General features: G+C 38.0%; 1 protein-coding gene and 1 non-coding gene across 3 annotated transcripts in view; one reads left to right on the forward strand and one right to left on the reverse strand.

Annotated features, from left to right (window-relative positions):
• LOC149080275 (cyclic AMP response element-binding protein A-like) overlaps positions 1-16,167 on the forward strand; it is a 200,022-nt gene that overhangs the window by 144,033 nt on the left and 39,822 nt on the right. The gene's annotated exons all lie outside the window — the stretch shown is intronic.
• Positions 5,451-5,522, reverse strand: TRNAA-GGC (transfer RNA alanine (anticodon GGC)). The gene has a single exon. It is a non-coding gene; the product is annotated as a tRNA-Ala (tRNA).

Raw genomic sequence — 16,167 nt, forward strand, 5'->3', positions numbered from 1 at the left:
AAATCCGCGGTTACACTATAAATGTTTTAGAAATGTTCTTTTATAAAACTTGAAAAATGCAACCAATAAGCGTATCGGTTACATTCGAGCGAATGTGATCAATAGGCTTATTGGTTGTTTTATTCAAGTTCTGTAAAAGATCTTTTATCAAACTTTTATAGTGTAATTCCGACCTTATAGGTTTTCTGCAAGCGAAATAGAGCTTAATAGAGAAAAGTAAAAAAAAAAATGTGTATCAAAGGAGGATTTTAAAGTACTCAGAGAGAGAGAGAGAGATGCCCTACTAGAATGTTTTCCAGGGAAAGAAAAGGATACTATCAGCCGTAAAATTGTAGAAAGGTAAATTTACAGATAAGAAGATATAGATAAAATCACAAAGGAATTAATTTTTGAAAACCGATTGAAAATTCATTATAGGCTTATTTTGTAGAAATCAGTGTGTTCATTAAGCAATCAAAATACAGTGGAACCTCTCGATAATGAACACTATGGGACCGAAGGATTTGTTCATTAACGGGGAGTGTCTGTTTTAGCATACAGCAGACATTTTCAACCTCTTACTCGCGAGCACTGCGGTGCCCTATGAAGTACTCACCAGTGCTCGATGTTCATGTCCGAGTTTGTGCTCGGGAACTCTTGTTCAACATCGTCATATTAAACATTAAGCGTATTCATATTGCATTCAATGATGCAAATATGCTGATGCTGATTAGAAGATAAGTCCGAGTTGACATTTGTTGCTCTTCTATTGACCATGGGCATGGATGCTGCTCGTTATTCGAGTAAGGGTGAAGACCCCTGAAATACAGTATAGCGAAGTTCCACATACTTAAGTGTCCATTAATGGTAGGTGTCCGTTATGGAGGTTCTACTGCAGAACAGAAAAGCAACACGAAATTCACGGAACATGGAAAAACTCCGTTATATGTGAAAATTCGTAATATCTGTGTTCGTTAAAGCGAATCCTTCTGTATATTCAACTGAGTTGAATGAAACACTTGATCGATGAAATTTGTGCCTTTTCAAATAAAAATTACGTTGTAGTTCAATTCATTTCGAGTGGTGAGATTTTGAAAGCAGTTTGATATTACTTTCATGATGGGTTAAAATATATAAAAGACTCAAGTAATGTAATTTGTTTTATGCTTCTATACTGTAAAGTATGAAGGTTTTCTTGTGTGAGCTAATTATTTTTTCTTAATTACCGTAGTTATATAATTTTAATTTTTAATGAAATAACGAATAGTGACGTTCCTTGTAATTTCGATAACTGACACATTTCTGGGAGCAAATACATGGAGACGAACAAAATAATGATAACTAAAATTTTGTTTCTTCTCTCTCTTGAGAGAAAAACAGAAACGCGCGAGGATCGCATAAATCGTTATTTGTGGGAATAATCTCTTCCTTACTCTGTTTTCACAATCTTTAACATGTATAGAAGACGCCTCTCATCTCAATGAAGAGGTGTGTATTTGAGTAAACCTCTTCTGGGGGGAGGGTGGGGGGAGAGAATAAAGAATACAGGTGGTACAAATAACAGGCAGCAATAGATGAATGCGCACAAGGCCTAAGGTGAACGAACGCTGAAAGAAGAATGTGGTCCAGGCAAGTTTGACTACAGAGCGGAAAAGAGGCGGAAAAGTTTGACGAGACAGAAACTCCTCGACCGAACAACCAATCTATATTATACTGCCTTTGCTTTTTTTTTGAACTCGGTGTTATCTCATATTCGTATATTCAGGATTTGGAGTATCATAACCAATCGATTACGTGACCAAATTTGACATTTCCTATAAACATTTCTCCGTTGCTAAAATGTGCTTATAAATATACTTTCAGCTTTCAAACGTTACGTAATGCAGTGAACCCATGACGCAAGGTCACCCAGATACAAAGCTATTTTTACGCAGTTCCGTACGAATTAATTAGCCATCCACATTAATCAATCAGTTGTGTATGTGTATGGTAAATAAATTTGAATAAATTATAACTCCCACTTCATTTATTGCGTGTATTTATTGACCCCTTACCTGCGTCATCTGAACGGGCAACTCATACAATATTTGTAATTACACGATTATTCTGGTGACTAAGAAAATTAATGTTTCTTTTCCCGTGAAGGCCAAATTGAGTTCGATTATCTTTTTTATTGATATAATGCACAAAATTAAAAGGTAACAAATATTTCTATTTTTTTTTATGAATTTTTTCTGAAATATATGCTATCGTTCGCAGTAGTTTCGACCGGTCTAAGGAGTTACAACTTCACTTAAATAAGTCTTTCTTAGATAAAAAATGAGATAAGTGTTTTCCAGTAAAAAACTTTTAAAAAACTAAAACCAAAGCTTAGATGCCTTTAAGGCAGTGTTTCTCAAAGTGTGCGTCGTGACTCCTAGGGGCGTCGTCAACCTTCGTCAGCGGCGTAATGAAGAGCTGAAGATATTCATTTGTGTGTGCCTATTTATGCTTTGAAATGGTTCTTTTATATGCGAAAATATATCCACTTAACTATTCTAGGGAGCCGCGGTTGAAAAAAAATTGAAGAACCACTGCTTTAGGTTTTTTTTTCGAAATTTCCGACATTTTAAGCCTTTGGGAATAGGAAATCGTGTTCTGAGAATTCTCTGGAATTTCCGAAATCACTTATTTATAGTGAAACCTCGCTCTTATAGTTCTTTCGCCGTTTATATAATTTTTTTTTCATCCTCGATTATACTCTTTATACTTTATTTTTATTACACGTGCAATTTCATACTTTTCCTCTTGCAGATGAAATTAAATTTACGTGTGTGCAATTTTTTCCTCTAATTTTCCAGTTATCAAATATGACATTTTTAACCCGTTTTTTTATTTTTCTTATTTTAACCACTCCCAATTTTGACTGAGCAAAAAAACCTGTGTTTTACCTTTTGTGCAGATTGAATTCTAACTTTCTATGTCGTAGGCTTACTATGATGACTTCATTTCAATTATGCTTATGAAATGCTTACACATCACTCACTACTGATAAAAATAATTTATATCAGGGCTGTGACAAGGATTTTTGCCGCCCCCACAACTTTAAAATTCGATTATTTTATAACGGTGTTCTTTGTTCCCACCTGAAATTTCTGCCCGGGGCAGTTGCCCCCTCTACTCCGGCCGTGAGTCATATCCACTAACACAGAATAAGCATTCGAAAATTTCTGCAGATTTCATTTTAGAATCTTTCAGTCCCCAATGTTCATCTTTCATCATATTCACTCTTGGACCACTTAGCTCTTCCTCAAAGATTGGCTTGTCTTTCCAGGTAATCCCAAGTCTTTGATACGAAGGTTTCAACAGCTGGCTGATGCGAAGATGAATTCAGGAAGAAAGAAAATTCAAATGCCCTTGCGGGGAAACGAACCCACGTCCTCTCACTTATCTGATGAGCGCTACGCTACAAGGGCAACGACCCAGAAACTTTCCTTAGAGCTCGTGTGCGCTGAACGGGACCGTACATGGGGACGGTCAGACCTAACTTAAAAGCTCACAATTGCTGACATTGCTACCAGATGGCGACTTATGCAAGGACGATGTAACTCTTCGCTTTCCATATGTAGGTTTCAATGGCTGGCTGATACGAAGATGAATTTATGAATTTAGGAAAGAAAGAAATTCAATGGTTAAATTCAATTAGTTGAATCATCTGTTGAAACCTTCGCTTCAATCATAGATATAATATAACACTAGATCGCGAAGGGTTGCTTTTTGTTTCCTGCACCTAACCGCGTAACGAGTGGGTACTTTCTCGAGTGGAAAGAACAAATTCCTTGTTATTTCAATGGCTACTACACGTGTAGACACCGCGAGTGTTTGAAAAATCGTCCGATATGCCGAAATTCTGCAGTGCTTTAGATTGCAATGAAACCTTTATTAAAAAGGTGGCAAAATTATCTTTCACAAGTGAAGTGAATTTCCTTTTCTTTTTCGTATTACTATTTATTATTTGCATATTTTGTTCCGCGAAGTGTTTCACTGATATAGGCTTGGCGTACAATTTCATTTCCGCTTTGCATTTTTTGCTTTGATATTCATTAAAGTACATTATTCAGATACAGTGGAACTTCGGTTAACGCGCTTAATTCGTTCCGCCAACGTGCTCGTTATTTGAATCAAACTTTGCCATAAGGAAATATGGGGGAAACTGGAATAATTCGTTCCACAATTATTCATTCACATAAAAATGACAAATGAAAATGGTATTCAATGGTATTTAACACAATATAATAAATAATACAATAAAAAATATGTAAGATAATAATGCCATAAATAAACATACAAATGCGATTATGTTTACAAATTAACTTACTCTAAACGACGAGAGAGAGAAAAGGACTATTGTGTTTAGGACTATTCACGGACTCTCTCGGTTATTTGTAAAACTCTTCTTCTTTTCAAATTTCTATCCTATTTCTTCAATTTTTTTTTTTGTTCAAGTTTCAAATTTGCAAATTTCTACTCTTTTTGTGTGACTGAAAAGAACTTATCCAATGACATTTGCTTTTTCCTCTTTTTAAAAATTTCTCGGAAATAGGAAATTTCACTGTGTGTCGTTGAGCAGATGCATCGCTCACTTTACTAAAGCCCCCCCCCCCCAGCGTCAAAGGTGAAGTTGACTGATCTAATGTATATATGCATATATGAATTGTCATCATCATCATCATCGTGCGCCCCCCCCCCAGACTTCCAAGTCTATCTCCGCCTATGCACAGGTTCCCACATTCGACGAGATACCATCCATATACTCTTGCAATGGAAATCCATCAGTTCGTCTGCGGTCAACTCTTGGCCATATTCTTCCACTAGTTCTTAAATTTCATCCTCATACACCTCCAGTCCCATGGTCTGCCCAAGGAGCACAATCTCTTCAATAAATTTTGGCTTCATGAAATGGCCTCTCAAAGTCGCGTTCAATAATGCACACAGCCCACAGTTTTCTCCAAGCAGAATTAAAAAAAAAAAAAAATTCAAGCTCACGTGCGTGGTTACAATGCTACATCTAGTTTGATATCGTAAACAGTCACGCTCGCACGTATGTTCATTTTTCGAGTGAGACACGCTGAGCAGAGACTGTGGAAAGGGAATATTACCCACAATTCCACAGTACGTGCGTGGACGAAAGCAATAAAACCATCAACTCAGTTATGATAACGTGAACACAAATAAACAAAGCTCAAAATGTTTGCTCGTAATCCGAATCATCGCTCGTTAACCAAGTGAAAATTTGTTCAAAATTTTTACTCGTTATGCGAATTTCTCGTTAACCGAATCGCTCGTTGACTGAAATATAAGAATGGTTATTGTATGTTAATTTAGAACGAATGTACTGCGATTAACATTTCTGAAACATTATTTTGATACAAGATTCAGTGAAAGACTGGTTACATGTGGAGGTGAAGATTACAAGGAAGATAATTCATCACTGCCCCCACGGGGACTCGAACCCCGGTCTCTCGCTCGCCGGACGAGTGCTCTACCATCTAAGCTATGGAAGCAGATATAATGCTTCAACCTTGGAGCGTATATATATGCATAAGATTAATGGTTATATCTATACGACACCCATAGTCGTCTTTCTTATTGGTGATTACATGGTCTTTTTGTTGGTGCTCATTCTGTGGGCAATATGAAAACTTCATCGAATCGCCATTCATAAGCACTGTACATTTCTACTCTTGATCTGCGCCAAACTCCCTTCGCTGTGAGAAATATAAATCCCAACAAAAGCGGGAAGTGCGGCTTATACGCTGAAAATTAATTCGGGTCCCCGCGGGGGCAGTGATGAATTTTGGGGTTAGTGTCCCCGTGGGGGCAGTGATGAATTTTCTTCCTTGTAATCTTCATCTCCACAAATTAATAACCAGTCTTTCAATGAATCTTGTATTAACACAAGTGGAGAGGACATTTCTAGATTATTTTTTTCTTCGAATGAGAAATATGTTTGGTGCACAGTTGGCGAGATTTCGACAATTTGTTAGATATGTACATTTCGGGTATGGAATATCTATTAAAAGTAAATTTTTAGCTCTTATGGCTAATTCATAGCTGAGGCTCAATTATGATTTTTTTCTTGGTGTTCTGGGCATGGCCCGCACAAGGGTGTGGCTGACAGGACTCCGACTCAGGAGCCTGGAACAATTCCGAATTCTTCCCCCCCCCCCAATATAAATTCACTATACAGGGGCTCGTGAAAAATCTTGCCATAGGCGTAGGCAACATGGTGGCATAGGAGCTTCATGCCCCACCCCAAACCGACCAAAAATTTAAAAATAATATATTTCTGTAAAAAAATTAAAATATTGAATCATTTGGGATCATTTTTGTCGCACCACAGTCATTTACTGCACGCGAGGGCTAATTAGACCGGGAATTACAATTTATTGCCGATTCCGAACGGCAGGCTTGTTTTTTTATACACATCGAGAAGGTGGTACTCTAACCCCTCGATGGGGGAACTTCCTGCTGTAGCAATTTTTTCTGCGGTCATATCGCCATTTCTGTTGTACCCGGCCGCAACTACATACTTTGTCAGCCGAGGCAAGCACGCAATTTGGCACCCCCTTGTGATGTTGAAGGAAGGAGAGCTTAAAGGGTGAAATTTGCGCCCCTCTCCGATCCAGTGCCCGGGACACCAGACCCGCTTGCTCCCCTCTGGTTACGGCCCTGTATTTCCAGATCACCCAAGTGGTCCACAGCACATTGCAGATCACTCAAGTGGCCCACAGCACATTGCAGATCACTCAAGTGACCGGGGGCACAGTTTCAGAGCACTTAAGCGGCCCGTGAAACATTTTCAAACTAATGAAGTGGTCCGCACTCTCCAAAAGGTTGGGCACGCTTGCCTGTGCCATCTTAACGTATGGGCCCGGGGCCCAGGGGTCTCACAAAAATGAGAACCGGTTCAAATTTTCGAAAATTTGCCAGGTAGGGCCCCAGAAAAATCACTTGGCCCAGGGCCCCATGATGCTCTTAACACGGCCCTGATCAGAAATTAGGTTTTTGCGATTGCTATACACCTCTTTTCAGAGAGAGTCAGACCTTACAATACAATACAATACAATACAATACAAATACAACGCCACAACAGGCAAATTGCCCAACGAGGTGGCTGACTTATGAACATCATGGATCCCCGAGCCATTTTTTGGAGGCCCTACCTACTACTGCTACATCACACATGAACCCCCCCCCCCCGCGGAACCCCCAACGAATCGGTACATGCGGGAATGTGCGTGTACGTGTAGTGCAACCTGACGTAAAGTTTGTTTCTGTGTAATGCTTGTTATGTGTAGTACTGTCATCTGCCCCCAGTTTTTCTAACAGTGAGTGAAGTGTTATGATTGAATTATTTATCGTTGTAGGACTGTTGCTCTCTGTGGCGAGACTTTTTAACGGGGGGATCGGCTCGCATTTGCGCCTTGAATTGGGAACCACAGAAAACCAACTTCAGCCGACCACCACTGTGGGGTTCGAACCCGGATCCTCGCATCACGAGTCCGGCACTATAACCACTCGACCACCTTGATATATTGTCCATTACTATCAATGTCACCTAGCCAATAAAATTTTTAAAGTACCAGCCTTGATGAAAGTTGTCCCTCTCGAGAAATTGTGATGACTTAAACGAAGTGCTGTCAGTTTCAACGTGCAATATTGCAAAAATCATAAATTTAAAGTAATCTTTTAATTTATGATTGATTAAAATCTGAATTATAATTACAATATTAACAAAATTTATAGATTACAAAAGAAGAAAATAAATGAAGTTTTTGAGTATTTAATACATAACTTCGTTATGGTAGAATACACTGGTACATTTATGATTTATACTTGTATGAAGGTTCTTTGATAAGTGAAGTAGAAAGTTTACTTTTTTTTTGGAAAACTTCTATTTTATTATCCAACATAGCCTCTCTTCAAGCTCCACACACTTTCTCAGATGATGTTCAAATTTCTTTATCCTGTCACAAAGTATTTTCCAAGTAGTCGTTTACAGCTGCAATGGCCTCTTCATTTAATGAAAAAAGAAAATTCACCAAGCCACACACAAACTTTTAAGTTTGGGAACAAAAAAATGTCACGTGGGGGCAAATCTGTAGAATTCGGTGGATGAGAGATTGGTGCAAACAGTGGCGTCTTAACGCTTGGGCCTCAGAAAAACAAGTAGTTGAATTTTTTTTAAATTGTGCAGGGGTAAGGCCTCAGAAAAATCACTTTTCTGATCACTTTTCAGGTCCGGGGGGCACAATTCCATTATGTACATAGGTTTTAACATGGGATACGCTCATTGGCGAAGATCACAATGACGTCATTTAAGATCGAGGGAAATTCTAAGACGCCTTCATATACGTGATTGAGGGTATATGAAGGGTATATTCGTATATTGAGGGTATATTCGGTATTAAGGAGTTCTAGGAAATTCTATCTCCGAAACTTTCTCGTGACGTACTAGCCGAAGAGCTGAACATTACCGATTCGGAGCTATGGCTGTTACGTTAGGCAACTTATCGCCAAACACCAGGATTCATTAAAGATCACGATATATTACAAAGATATAAAATTTTATAGCAACATAATATAATTATCATAATAATGATATACAATGTAATATCACAACTCAAAAAAATATGCTTCCGACTACTTTATTAATAAATGTCCCTGTAGGCCGAACTTAGTTCGGCGCGGGCCTGCGGCCCGCAAACGGCTTCGCTCCTCCGGCCGTTACAGGGGGCCCCTGCCCCCGGACTGAAAATATCAACTATGTTGTCACCACAACCGGAAATATGTCAAAACTTGTAAGTTGAAACAAGATATACCAAAAACAGACCGCGGGTAACACGATTAAGAAAAAAATTCGAGTAAATTTACATTGAAATTCGAACCCACAACCTTCGATACACAAACCCTGTACTCTAACCATTACACCGACTGGCACACGCCGATTGCGGCTAAAATTAGGTGTATGTATTATCAAACGTTGCCAGGAAGTATATTAGCGCCAACCAACAGTCGCCGGAAAAACGCGCGCAGATAAATATGTCGCGCATGCGCATTACATTCGAGTTCCGAAGTCACGATCGGGTGCGACGATTTAGTGGCGTAATAGTGATCTCAGCCAATGAGGCACATCCCATGTTTAAAATCCTATGTACGGTATGGAATTACGCGTCTGGGGGCCCCCATGATCATGGGCGGAGATGCGTGGGGGGCAGCGTCAAAAGTGAAGTTGACTGATCTAATGTATATATGCATATATGAATTGACATCATCATCATCATCGTGCCCCCCCAGAAATAATGACTGTGCCCCCAGACCTCCAAGTCTATCTCCGCCTATGCCCATGATGCTCTTAAGACGGCCCTGACGCTTGTTATAAACTCACTATACAGAGAGCCACTAAAGAGCAGTCTAGGAGGCCCTATCTTTTCACATGGTGCCACAATAGAAAGGTTGTCAGGGCTGGACCACCGCTACCCAGAGCCGCAACTAAACACTTTTTCGGCCGCCCAAGTATTCTTCCCTTCCCTGTGTAGTTTTAAATACATTGTTAAAGAGAGAATTTAGCGCTTGTTCTGGTACAGCGCCTAGGACCCTGAACCTGCATGCACTCTTGGCAGAAGTTGATTTGCAGAAGGGGTTAGCACACCAACCTCTCGATGAGTATAAAAAAAAAACAAGCCTGCCTTTCGGAATCGGCAATAAATTATAGGGCCCAGTCTAATTAGCCCTCGTGTGCAGAAAATGACCGTGGTGCGACAAAAATGATCAATTATCTTCCAAAATGGCCGTCTTTGTTGTCGCTCACTGACAGGGAAGAGGGGAGAAACGCGTAATGTCCTATACCGTTCTTGGTCGTTGTCAACTGCAACGTTATGATGGGCGAAAAATTTGGATTATTTCAAAATAAACTAATTATCGTATAACATATTCTCCGTCAAAACAAAATGCTGTAAAAATGAGAGTAAAACTATTTTAGAGAAAAAAATTGAGTTATTTTTTAGCGTTTATATTGAGTGAATACATTTTTACTATACCGTTCGGTATCGGACACGTAGAAATTTCCGACCTCTTCCGATGCCCTGACGATACCATTGTGCTACTGGGGTATCTTATGCTGAAATTATAGCTTTCATTAATTTTGTAATAATTCTCTCCTTCATTCTGGAATTCTTTCATTTATTCCAGACTATTGTCTTTCATCAATGCTGAAATTATCTTTCTTTTATTCTGGAATTATATTTCATTATTATCTTTCATTAATTCCGATATCTCAGCGATGCTGAACTTATTTCTTTCATTTATTGTTTTAAATTCCTGTGGATGCCATAAAAAAATAACGGGGGATTGTGTGTGTTTTCACCGAGTTGTCAGATACTCTTCTCGATCTGCTACGCTGGACTAACCTACCGTTCTTGAACGCTCTTGTTTCGTCATCATCAAATGGACAGTAATATCGGGAACCTGCGCATCCATTGCCACCGACTGGAACCTACGGACTCGTCGATCGCTCACCACCTTCGACCGGGACCCTACGGAGTCGTCGCCGATAAACGTTCTCTGCCGACCGGATTCTACGATCTTGGTACCGATCGTTCGTCGCCGTCTATCGGACCCTACGACCTTGTCGTTGCCGACCAGACCTCGTCGTCGCCGTCGGTCACTCATCGCCGTTGACTGCTCGCTGCTGCTAATCGGATTCTATGGTTTCATCGTTATCGACCGGACCCTTACGGACTCGTTGCTGCTTGTCAAGAGGACTGATTGTTTGTGGACTTACCTCGACCCCTTTGAATTCTCAGACTCGTGAAAAAGGTGATTAACTTAAGTTCAGAATTCTTTGTTAGAAAACCTAATAAATTATTTGTTCGTCGTCAATGTGTATTTGCCTAGTCTCTTGCAGCGATGCATATAAAAACCCTTAATGCAATGAAAACGTTTCAATATGTCCCATTTCAGGCCCGACGGAGATTTTTTGGTTTACAAGATTTGATTTTTGAGAGATAATTTAACCCAATGACTTTAACCTACTGTTGGGCATGATTGGCGATGGCTTTCATGGTGTCACGGTTTTTTGTAACGGGAAAATGTTTTAAAACAGCAGTTTTCTCAACCTTTTTCGATTCGCGGAGCCCTTTTTGTCATATAATTTCTATGGCGGAGTCCCGTAGACCTATTTTTTACTTGTTCAACAAAATTACCGATTTATTTTTATTATTCTAAAGTAATTATAATTATTTTTTTTTAATTAATGTTTTTATTTTTTCCTCGAGCGGCTGCGGAGCCCCAAGGGCTCCCCAGAGCACCGGTTGAGAACTGCTGTTTTAAAAGATCCCTTTTACATTGTTTTCTGTACAAACTTTGGATCCACGTGAAAACCTCCTGCAGGGGCGTAGCCAGAAATTTCGTTCGGGGGGGGGGGACCAAAGCGACAGAACAATGGATTTGGCCATCTTTTTCCCTTTTTTCGGTCATTTTCTCACGTTTCGGGGGGGGGGGGACCAGACCCCCAAGTCCCCCCCGCCCCCCATCGCTACGCCCTTGACCTCCTGAATTCTCATTCTCCAAAGTTGGCAGCTATGTAATTGTAAGCCAGGAGTAATTTGACGTAATATCCTATATAATACATAGCTAGACTAACTGCAGTGCCATCTGTTAGCAGTGTTGGACAGGTTCTTCCGAAGCAGGGAAAAAACCAACCGGAAGAAACTAGTTTTCCTTCAATAATTTGTCATATAAATTAGAATTTATGCTTTAGATATATATAGCAAATGTATATTTTTTATAATATTAAGTAAATTTATAATTTCACTAATTACTTATGAAAATTAATAACTGCATCTCTTTTGAAGAGTTGGACAGTTTCTTCCACTTGGAAAAACTGCAGACCCTGCTTCTTTCAAGTGGAAGAAACCAGTCTTCCTTCTGTATTCCTCATTTGCACTACAATGTAAGATATGGCAAATGCATTTTAACACCTCTAATAAATTTGAATTAGGTCTATGATAATTTAACTATGTGCATATGGAAAACTGAATTAGAAAAATTATATCGGTCCTTTGACCAAGATCACACATATCTAGCTGAAGCTTTTTATAAGACCTGGAGAAATTTCATTGAAAGTTTAAAATCCATTCATCTCTAATTTCAATGTAATTTACAATTATTTTTAACCTTTTTTAAGTAACAAAACAATTGAGTATTCACTTATTAAACGGCAATCTCCTCTTCCGTATTATTACAAAATAAAATTTTTATCTTATTTTAAAGATCATTAGAAAACAGATTATTACAAATAATTAGAAAATATCAGAAAATATAAAAATCCTCATTTTCCTCACTGCAGTCAACATTGAAAAACAAAAGTTTTTTAGCAGTTGTATGGTGTAATCAATTTCTCAGCTTAGAATGAATGAGTTCTGCATAACTTGAAAGGGTGCTTGAAAGCATTTTGACATTATACATACCAAGTTCATCAGGTATGTCGCTGCCATGATTAGGAAACCCCTTCCAAGTTGGAAGAAACAAATTTTTAAAAATTACTCTTTTCCTTTTTCATACTCATGCAATCATAAGCTTAATTTACTGTTACAGGAGGATTTTATCAAGTATAATGTTAATATATAGAGTATCAATTTTGAAAAGTTTTATCACTTGTATATTTGAATAAAAAGTCCTTTAAAATAAAAAGTTGAATAAAAAGTACTTTATTGACAAGAAATACAACCATTTCAAAATTGATTGTTCACTTTCATCAGTTCAGTGTAACATGGTGTAACAAAACCTTTTTTAGAGAGATATAGATGGCTTTTTTCTCAGCCAGAGATATCAAGGAAACAGTAATTTTCCGGATATTATGCTGAGGTGAGCTCAGAAAGAAAAGTCATCACCGGCCACCTTTTTTCTCAGCCAGAGATATCAAGGAAACAGTAATTTTCCGGATATTATGCTGAGGTGAGCTCGGAAAGAAAAGTCATCACCGGTCATCACCAAAGTCAGTCCCGGCGGAGACGTGATGACTTTTCTTTCCGAGCTCACCTCAGCATAATATCCGGAAAATTACTGTTTCCTTGAAAACCTTTTTTGTTATGACAGCCATTAGGCTGTTCCAAAGTTGAGTGGGTAAATCCAAAAACATATATAAAATTATTTTAAAACCTGCTGAATTTGCAGAACTTAGAAGCATTTTAACACACAGCTGTTTGTGAAGAACACCACTTCTTTATTATATCTTTCTTACCATAATACAATGTACTATATTTTGTTATTATACAAGTTACTATACTTTGCCACAGTTCCTGTTCAGAATTAAATCTTTCATGTTAATATTCAGTATTGATGAGTCATGAGAACAAATGATAGGGAAGAATAGTCTCTTAATATCTTAGTTTTTTTTTATGACTTACAAATAACAGAAATTAAGTCAACATTTTGTAAAAAGCTCCATTCATTTCTGATAATAATCAGCACTATTTGCACAATCTCTCTGTAGCTGATATATTAAGTGGAATTTATGCAATTTCAAATTATGTCAAGTATGCTTCTATCCACCTCATGGAGATAGTAACTCACAATGATGAAAAAGCATCACGATTAAAAATGTTGCATTTTGATTGACTGTTATATCTGATGTCTCCGAACAGCTTTGGTATTATTGCATAGGGAACGCCTATCAATCATACACAAGTCCTATGATAATTCCTAAAATACTTTTACATTTTTGTTAAATGTGACATTACTTCTTATAGTTATATGTTGCCAAGTAATTAGATAATTAATTTCATGTTCAGCACATTTATTTTCCACAAAAATATATTACCGTATATACTCATGTATAAGCCGACACCCCCCCCCCCACTTCAGGACCGCCAAACCCGCAATAAATTGAAAACCGGTGTATAAGTGAATCCAAAAAAATCTGTGCATTTTTGAGAAAAAAATTATATTTTCATGAAAAATATGAATAGCTTGCAGAAATTTACAATAGAAAATGATTCAAATTTTTTAATCCATTTCTTCTGAGTCTCCAAGCTTATTGTAATCCATCAGATCATCATAAGTGTTGCGGCATCTTCGTTTTTATCCTCATCTGGGCTGTCATCGCCATTGTCATTTTCAAAGAAGATATCGTCCTCAGTTCTGTTCATCGCATTGCTGATGCAACACTTTTTGAAGGATTGGATGACAATTTCAGCGAAAACAGAATTCCATGCTTCGTGTACCCATTGGCACACTAGGCCAATGTCAGGCTTCTTCAAGGCGCCACTTTTTGTAGTTTCTTTATCATCGGAACTCATCAATTCGATCCACAAATTTCTCAAATAGTCTTTGAGAGGATTGTTGATGCTCACATCTAAAGGCTGTACAATCGATGTTAGCCCACCTGGTATCAAAGCCAATGATGTTTTTGATTTCTTTGCCTCTGCTTTAACATTATTGGTTCTGTGGGGTTTGAACATATCCCATACCAATAAAGCCAGTTTCTCGAACACTGCTACAAAAATGACTGATTGCAGGGGTCAATATTTTCTCATCAAAAACTGACTCGACTATAAGCCTAGCCCCCCCCCCCCACTTGAGGAATGAATTTTTCCCCAATAAAACTCTGTTTATATACGGTAATTAAAATTGTATTTAAATTGTATAATATTTTTTATACTCGGATTAACATTTTTTTCTACAGAAGGGGGTAGAGAAACAGAAAACATTGAGACAAGGTGTTTTGCAAGCTTGTAAGCTTATATACCTACCCCCTTACAACATCTCTGCGGATCCTCTGGCACAAAAGTATGCCTCGTTCTCCACATACGTCAAGCGAGCCATTAATATCTGCTCTTCACCGACATTACTCGATGCTGAACTGAATATCCTTAGAGCAATAGCAGTCGATCATGGCTACCGCAGCTCTCTCATTGATAATCTATACAGCAAACTGATTAAAAACACTTCCAAAATCAAGCCTAAACCGGAACACAAAAACTTAATCGTTTTGCTTTTCTTCCCAAAAACCAGCCAACACATCGCTAAAATCCTTCGAAAATACAATTTTTCTGTGGTTTTCACCCCCATCAATAAACTTTGCTTCTCTCAACTAAAATATCCCATTGACACACTCAACAACTGGGGCGTCTACAGCATTTCATGCCAATGCGGATTATCATATACATCCGTTTCTGCTGGGGAGCTGTGAATAGACATTAACTAGGGTGAGGGCGATATAAGTGCAAAAGTTTGAGAATTATTACTCTATAATATTGTGCATGACCAAGCATAATGAAAATGTTTTCACACAAATTCACTTAAATTGCAAAATATTTCATATCACTATTCTGTGCACAGAATAAACAGGTCTGGGCAATTCATTTTTCTTCTTCCAAACTCTTGTAAACAATTTTCCAATGATCAATACATAATACCCTCAAAAACAATTTTCAATGCCTTCTGTCTTCATTTATGAATGTATACTGACCGGCCATAACCAGGGATATTTTAATTGCTGGGGACTGAGAGCATCCTTCAAAGTTTGCAGGGGTTTATAGATTTTTTAGCCATATTCCATGCAGGCTAGTTTAGTTAGAGGAAGATCATTTTTTTTTTCTGTTCATCATGTGCTAGATATGGTTACTCATGGGCTGCACATTGAGAAGTGAATTGGACCTTTCAAGTTTATCACAAGGAGAGCAGTTACATTTTTTAAATTCCCTTTTTTGCTTTGTTGTAAAACTCAAACTTCAAAAGGGAGAGATAAGGGAGAAGAAAAATTCAGATTGGTGAAGAATAAAATCTTTTATTTTTTTGTGTGCATACAGGGTAGCATGAGAGAGATAGCTACATGAAATTAAAAAAACTAGGTAAATAGAGATCCAATGTCTAGTGTCTTCAAAAAGTGTCTGACTACTTCATGCATTGCCCAGACTTCAAACACTAATTTTACTTCAAGAAATGAACAACCAGTCATTGGCCACTGTACAAAGACACTCAACTTCAGAAATGAACCATAACATATATTTATTTGATTCTGTCAAAAATTATGAAATGTAGTGAAACTTTACTACAACTATGCTCAACACAACGATAAATCTGTCGACTATGATTAAAAAATTTTTTTTTGAGAATATCCATTAATCCAATGTCTCCTCCCAG

The sequence above is a fragment of the Pholcus phalangioides genome, unplaced genomic scaffold (genome assembly GCF_987345545.1).
Source record: "Pholcus phalangioides strain wild (caught in Gottingen) unplaced genomic scaffold, Ppha-v1.0 ptg000011l_1, whole genome shotgun sequence".
Classification (NCBI taxonomy): Eukaryota; Metazoa; Arthropoda; class Arachnida; order Araneae; family Pholcidae; genus Pholcus; species Pholcus phalangioides.